This window comes from Pseudorca crassidens, chromosome 6 (genome assembly GCF_039906515.1).
Source record: "Pseudorca crassidens isolate mPseCra1 chromosome 6, mPseCra1.hap1, whole genome shotgun sequence".
NCBI classification, from domain to species: Eukaryota; Metazoa; Chordata; class Mammalia; order Artiodactyla; family Delphinidae; genus Pseudorca; species Pseudorca crassidens.
Window position 1 is genome coordinate 13,150,873 of NC_090301.1, and position 6,000 is coordinate 13,156,872.

The 6,000-nt window shown below is 36.4% G+C and overlaps 1 protein-coding gene across 3 annotated transcripts in view; it reads right to left on the reverse strand.

The window, feature by feature from the left end:
- Positions 1-5,595, reverse strand: part of NYAP2 (neuronal tyrosine-phosphorylated phosphoinositide-3-kinase adaptor 2) — a 263,310-nt gene extending 257,715 nt beyond the window's left edge. For 2 of the 3 annotated variants that reach the window (XM_067740379.1, XM_067740381.1), the window contains exon 1: positions 4,291-4,912. The gene's annotated coding sequence lies outside the window, so the exon portion shown is untranslated. Of the gene's footprint in view, positions 1-4,290; positions 4,913-5,070 lie in introns of those variants that run through there. The other variant, XM_067740380.1, reaches the window with a different exon arrangement.
- Between the last annotated feature and the right edge of the window lie 405 nt (positions 5,596-6,000).

Below are 6,000 nucleotides of genomic sequence, written 5' to 3' on the forward strand. Positions count from 1 at the left end.
TCAGGTAGCATCTTTAGATATATTGCAATTAATTAATTAATTAATTAGTGTACCATAGTAGATCACAAATTATTGCATAGGATATTTGTAACAGAGCAAGTGAGATTGAAGGGAACTTTTGCATTTCTCCAGGCATCCCCTTTATTTGAACTATGTGTCTGCAGCCATTTTTGCTGAAAACAAATTAGACATTTTAGCCCCCCCTAGAGCACTGGCTGAAAGCTGGCATCCATTGTCTTCACCCACAAAGCAGATATATTTTCTTTGGAATGCAAGGCGTTGATTCCAATAACAGATGATTTTTGTGTATGTGTTCTTTTTCTTGGAAGTTATGGTCAACATTTAAAATTTGTGTCAGGGACTCTCCTGGGAAAGCATCTAAGATAGTGGAGATCAGAATTCCCGTACAAACCACAGATAACTTCAAGTCTTCACTTTACGCCTTTCCTGTATTGCTGTATTCTGCATTTATAAGAGACTGCTTTTGTTTAATTTTTGGACTGCTGTATTTAGAATTATTCCATTCTAATAAAAGCTACAGATGTTGGTTTAAATACAACTGGGTGGTTAATTGCTCAGCTTTATTTTATTTTATTCTTTCACTTTTGTTATTTATTTCCTATTGACCACACCCTTTATAAAGATTACTTTGTATAATATTGTGAGACTTCTCAAAATTTGAAATTTCACTCTACTTAGCTAAAATGCACCAAGTTAAACTGGTAGGATTCAGGTTGTATTTAAGACCTTAAACATTTTATCTTTTATTTGAGTTAATCATTTCCTTATTTTCTTTTGTGTAAAATCATCACTCTACCTTCCCAATGCTGAGCCTAGAACTGAAAATAACTACATCACTTTACAATTATTTCCACTGAAATAAAACTATCCATTACATATATATGCAGAGCAGAAAATATACATAAGGCAATCCAAATGGAATCCCTAGACACATAAAAAATTGCCCTTTTTGCTCTCTCTGTAGCCACTGCTTGCATCCAAGGAACTCAAGAAGCTGAGACACTACATAACTTTAAGTGTTAAAGCCAAAAGAAATTGAGGTACATTCCTGAGATATAAGTATATGCAAAAACTTTAAGATCATACACTTACATGGGTTATTCCCTTTGTAAATTAAGAAATACATTTTGTATGGTCTCAATTTACCAGAGGATATTTTAATGTGGCACTAACTGGTGTCAGGATTGGGTTCCCCCATAGTCTAGAGGGCTTTTGGTTAATTATAGGCTGTTTTTGAAAAAAAAAATGTACAAAAAGAGTCAGATAAATATCAAGCATGCCATCTTCTCATATATTTAAAGAATTTTTCTTTACTTATAAGTCAGAACAGATTCCTCCTTTAGTGCAATTTCATACATTGTGACATCAACCACTCTGGCTCCATAAGGAATGGCTCCAGTGGACATGTACACTGACTTCTCAGGCAGAATCTTCCTGTGCGCCATTTATCACCATTTACCCAAAGCCGAGTTCTAATATAACAGCATCACCTTAGTGAATTAGTCCACTGGCCCTAATGAGTGCTGGTTCTTTTTTCTCTTCTTAAAGTGTTTACTCAGAATTTCTGAAATGGAGCTGCTCTCCATCTAAAACTTTGGTTTTCCAAGATATAAAGTTGTGAAAGCTCTACTAATTCAGGTATTTTCCACATACACTGAGAGGTAGAGGAAGAAAAAGCATATGTTTGGGAGAGAACTGCTCCCCAATTCTTAAAGTTCTGTAAGAAGCTTCTTAAATTTTAGGTCACAGTTAACCCCATATGATAATGTTGTAGCTAGAATAAGATAGAGTTTATTTTGTACCATTATTGTCATGCTGTTTGCGTTAACCAGGAAAAAACAAAATACATACGAGGGAATAAATTTCATGGTGGAAAGCTGAGACATTTTGCTTTCATTTCACATTTATGTTTTTCACTTTATTTGCATATGGGAAAGTTTGCTAGTGCCCACCCCTTATTTGTTTCTTAGGTTTTCAAACCACAGCTGTCTTAACACTGTGAGGAAGTTATGTGAATTTGAGTTATTAAAATTTGATTTTCCCTCCCACTCCAATCATTGCATCTTCTCTGAGATAGAGAATCCTATTTTGCCCAGTAGTATCTATTCATCCAAATAAAAGTTTCCCAAGGCAATTTTGACTATATTTTTTGTTCAGCAAGAGAAAAAGATCTTTTACATTTTTCGCATGTACTCAAATCAATTTGGAAAAATAAGTACTTAAATAATCAGGCTTCATATACATATGTAAAATATGTATGCAAATTAATACCTAAAATTTGCTGACTTCACGCAGGACCAAATCAACAGACTAGATTGCCTGGCTTCACTCCATAACCCATGCAAACCGTGTCAAAATTGTTTTTCTGATCAAATCTTATAATGTGTCAAAAATAAGTTCTATAATTTCACTTTGATTATGCTTGAAATCCTACCCTCAACCCCACAAATGATCATGCTTATTTTTTCATTCCACTGTCATTAAAATGCAGTTGTTCTGCCAAAAATGGGAAATGTTAGAGTTAAAACCAAGAGAGCTTGTTGAAGTGACTACAAAGATACTGATTGCTTTTTTTCTCAGAAAGCAGATTACTTTGTAGTGAGTTTTTCTCCACTATCTCCCTTCCCAAAATGGTTAACATGGGCGTAGATCATATTAATGTAGAGCACCATAAATCAGATATTTCCCCCAAACTTCTAGGTTGTCATGGTGCTATATGCCCATGGTCTAAAAAGACTGCATATTTCACTAATATTAGGGACTCACACAAAATGTCAATAGCTGAGGTACTTTTCTGAGCCTTTGGCCAAATGTTTCCAGATACTTACAAGGCAGTATTTGCAAAGTACATATAGTCAGTATAATGACTGACTGGAGCTACAATAGAAACCATCTAATTGAATTGGGAGGTGATGACTTATTTATATTTTTAAACAATAGCAAACCTTCCTGTCTCTAGGATTTTTACACTTCTCTCTCTAAACTTTACAGATGTTCCAAGTCCTTGGGCTTCTCTGTAGTTCCTTGTGAAGTTGTAGTATTTTTTCCTCAGGTCTTTTTTCACTGATTTTCTAAACTGTCAATGTCCTTCACAGAGTCTCTTCCTTTGCTGAGTTGGCAAACATATGTTGTTCTTTCCACAGGGGCAAAAAAAATTGGCGTTTGTGGCTCACATTTTCTCATATTAATTTGTTTACCACTTGACTATATAGAAAATAAGTTGGAGCATTGTCTAAAATGTGAAGAATTAGGAGAGAAGTTAATTTCCCCTTATGTTCTACAGTCATTAATCCACACTACTTGATTATAAATTCTTGCATGTTAAAACGACCAAAACTATATCGTGGAAGCTCTTCCATTAGGTTTTCTTATTTTTGGACTATATTTAGAAAAATATTCCAGTTCTATGATACTAAAACAACTTTAAATTTTCCTAATGATAATGAACAATATTATCATAGTAATAGTTCTCCCAGATAGGGAATACCTACATTTCTTGTATTTAACATTTGCCAATAGTTGGAAAAATTAGAGTGGAGACACCCCAACAAAATAAGTGTGTGTCCCAAGTAAAACAGGTCCACCTAAAGTTCTATAGAAAATATTTATTGTGATGAGAATAGTGAAATGTCTGATATTGAGTGGTATTAAAACATATAATTCTCAAAGAGGTTTATGTCTAATCAGTTAGGAAGAAGCAGTTTCAGCTTTGGTGTATGTCTGATAGTTTGGATTTTTATTTTTTGGTACTGTGCCTTTTCTTTTCTTTCTTTCTTTCCTTCTTTCTTTCTTTCTTTCTTTCTTTCTTTCTTTCTTTCTTTCTTTCTTTCTTTTTTTCCTTATTTCTTCCTTCCTTTCTTTACTGGGCTGACACAAATGTGTTAAGAGACTGTTGTAAAATATTTATGGTATGGAATAGCAGATAAATAACTCTGGCATGCACCACGTGAATGCTAATTAATACCCTGGAAAATATTTTCAATGCTTTTAATAATTCAACATAGCTTATTTTACCAATGAAAATCTAGTTTAACCATTTCTGTGGTAATATAACTAAGTGGTTAAGAGGGTACGAAATAGCCTGAGGCTCATTAAAGCCCTGGTTGCCTTCGCTGTGGCTTTCTTTCTGCTCCACCTAATAAGACATGCAAACTTCAGCATTAAGTATTCCCAGCTAAAATCCATTCCATTTCATAACCAGATTGCTTGATCTATTTAGTGCTGGATTCAATTAGCATGCTTAGAGAATCTGAAAAATGAGATACATACCAAAATTTAAGTCCCCAGGGACAGCTAAGTGCAATATTCAGAAGGTGACTTGTGTCTGTCAGAGCCCTCTCTCGCGGCTGATCTCAGGGCAGTTCTGTAGGAGTAATCCAGCACCATAAGAAATAGACTTGTAGTTCAGCTCAGTTTTTCTTCAATTAAAGTGCATTGTACCTGGATGGGAAAAGTGTCCACTCCCAGATTCTTCATCACTAGAGATCAGAGCATTCTTGATGTTCTTCCTATCAGATAAAATGGCCTTTAAAGTTTGCTAGGAAGATGCGGTGGCAGAAGACAGGTGCTTGCTTCCTTAAATCGACATTCAGAGAAAAGAAGGCATAGCTAATGGGTGGGGATGAACACACAGCCCCTCTCCTTCTAGGTCCAGCAGGGAAGAAATTGAATAATTTTACCCACTTTGCTACACAGATAATTACAAGACTCGAAGCAATCACCCAGGCTGGCTAAGTTGCCTCATTGATTATATTCTGTGAAGACAAAAATAAATGAAAACAAAAAATCAGAAACATCCTTTCTACATGTCTCTTTTCAGCCAAAAAGATGCTCTTTCTCATTGCCACTTACATACAGAAGGTTTGGAGCAGCCTAGCTTGTGGCATCGTCCCTCCCCCGTGACAACCAGCTCTCTCTCTCTCATACTCTCTCTCCCCTCCCTCCCTGCCCCTGACTCCCTCCCTTTCTGCTTCTCTCTCTCCTCTCCAGCTGCCTTAGTCTGTTGATGCTGCTGCTGATTAATCAGGGATTCTGAAACAAAGAACCTACCTTCTGAAATAAGCAGTAATCTTTCTTGTCTGTTTCTGCAATCCGTCTGCATTGAACGGCAAAGCTGCCAGCGTTCTAGCACCCTGGATAGTTCCCGCTCACTAGGCCCATTGGAAAAGGGAGGAGAAGCAACTGAAGAAATGACAAGAAACCCGAAAGCAGCACCGTTCTACTTCAGATTTCGGCTCCCTGGGGCTTCCCATCCTCATTAAAGGCCTCACATCTAGGCAACAGAACCTCTCTCTTTTATCTATCTGAGCCGAAGTCTGATTAGTAAATAATAAAATGAGAAGAGGATAAAGAAACCCCTTCATTTATAGCCACTACAACACTAATTCAGCCTTTATGAAGAAGAGGAATATAAATCCATCAAAAATAAATGTTCTTACTACCGAGGATGTTTAAGTCATAAGCTTTCACCCCTGGCATGGCTAATGAAAATGAGCAACAACTTAAACGGAACATTCAGATCTCAGTTTGATACCCTTATTTGATATCAATTTTGCTTCCACCCTCCCTGCATAGCCGAGCCAGGCACACAATTACTGCTGACGTTCTTTGGGCTGCTGCTTGGGGAAAGAGGGGAGGAGCCTTTTAACCTCATCAAAACAGCTTCATGCCACCTGCTCCCATGGCATGAGAAAAAAACTAGCCTAGTTAGAAGGAACATGCACAGCACACGCCTATGTGGAATTAATGTTTCAGTTGGAGTGCACGTTATTTTTGTGTGTATGTGTTTTTATTTTATTTTATTTATTTTCTTAACATCTTTATGGAGTATAATTGCTTTACAATGGTGTGTTAGTTTCTGCTGTATAACAAAGTGAGTCAGCTATACATATACATACACCCCCATATCTCCTCCCTCTTGCACGTTATAATTTTTAACAAAAATAAAATGTGAATTAAGCATTGCATGTGTGTCACTAA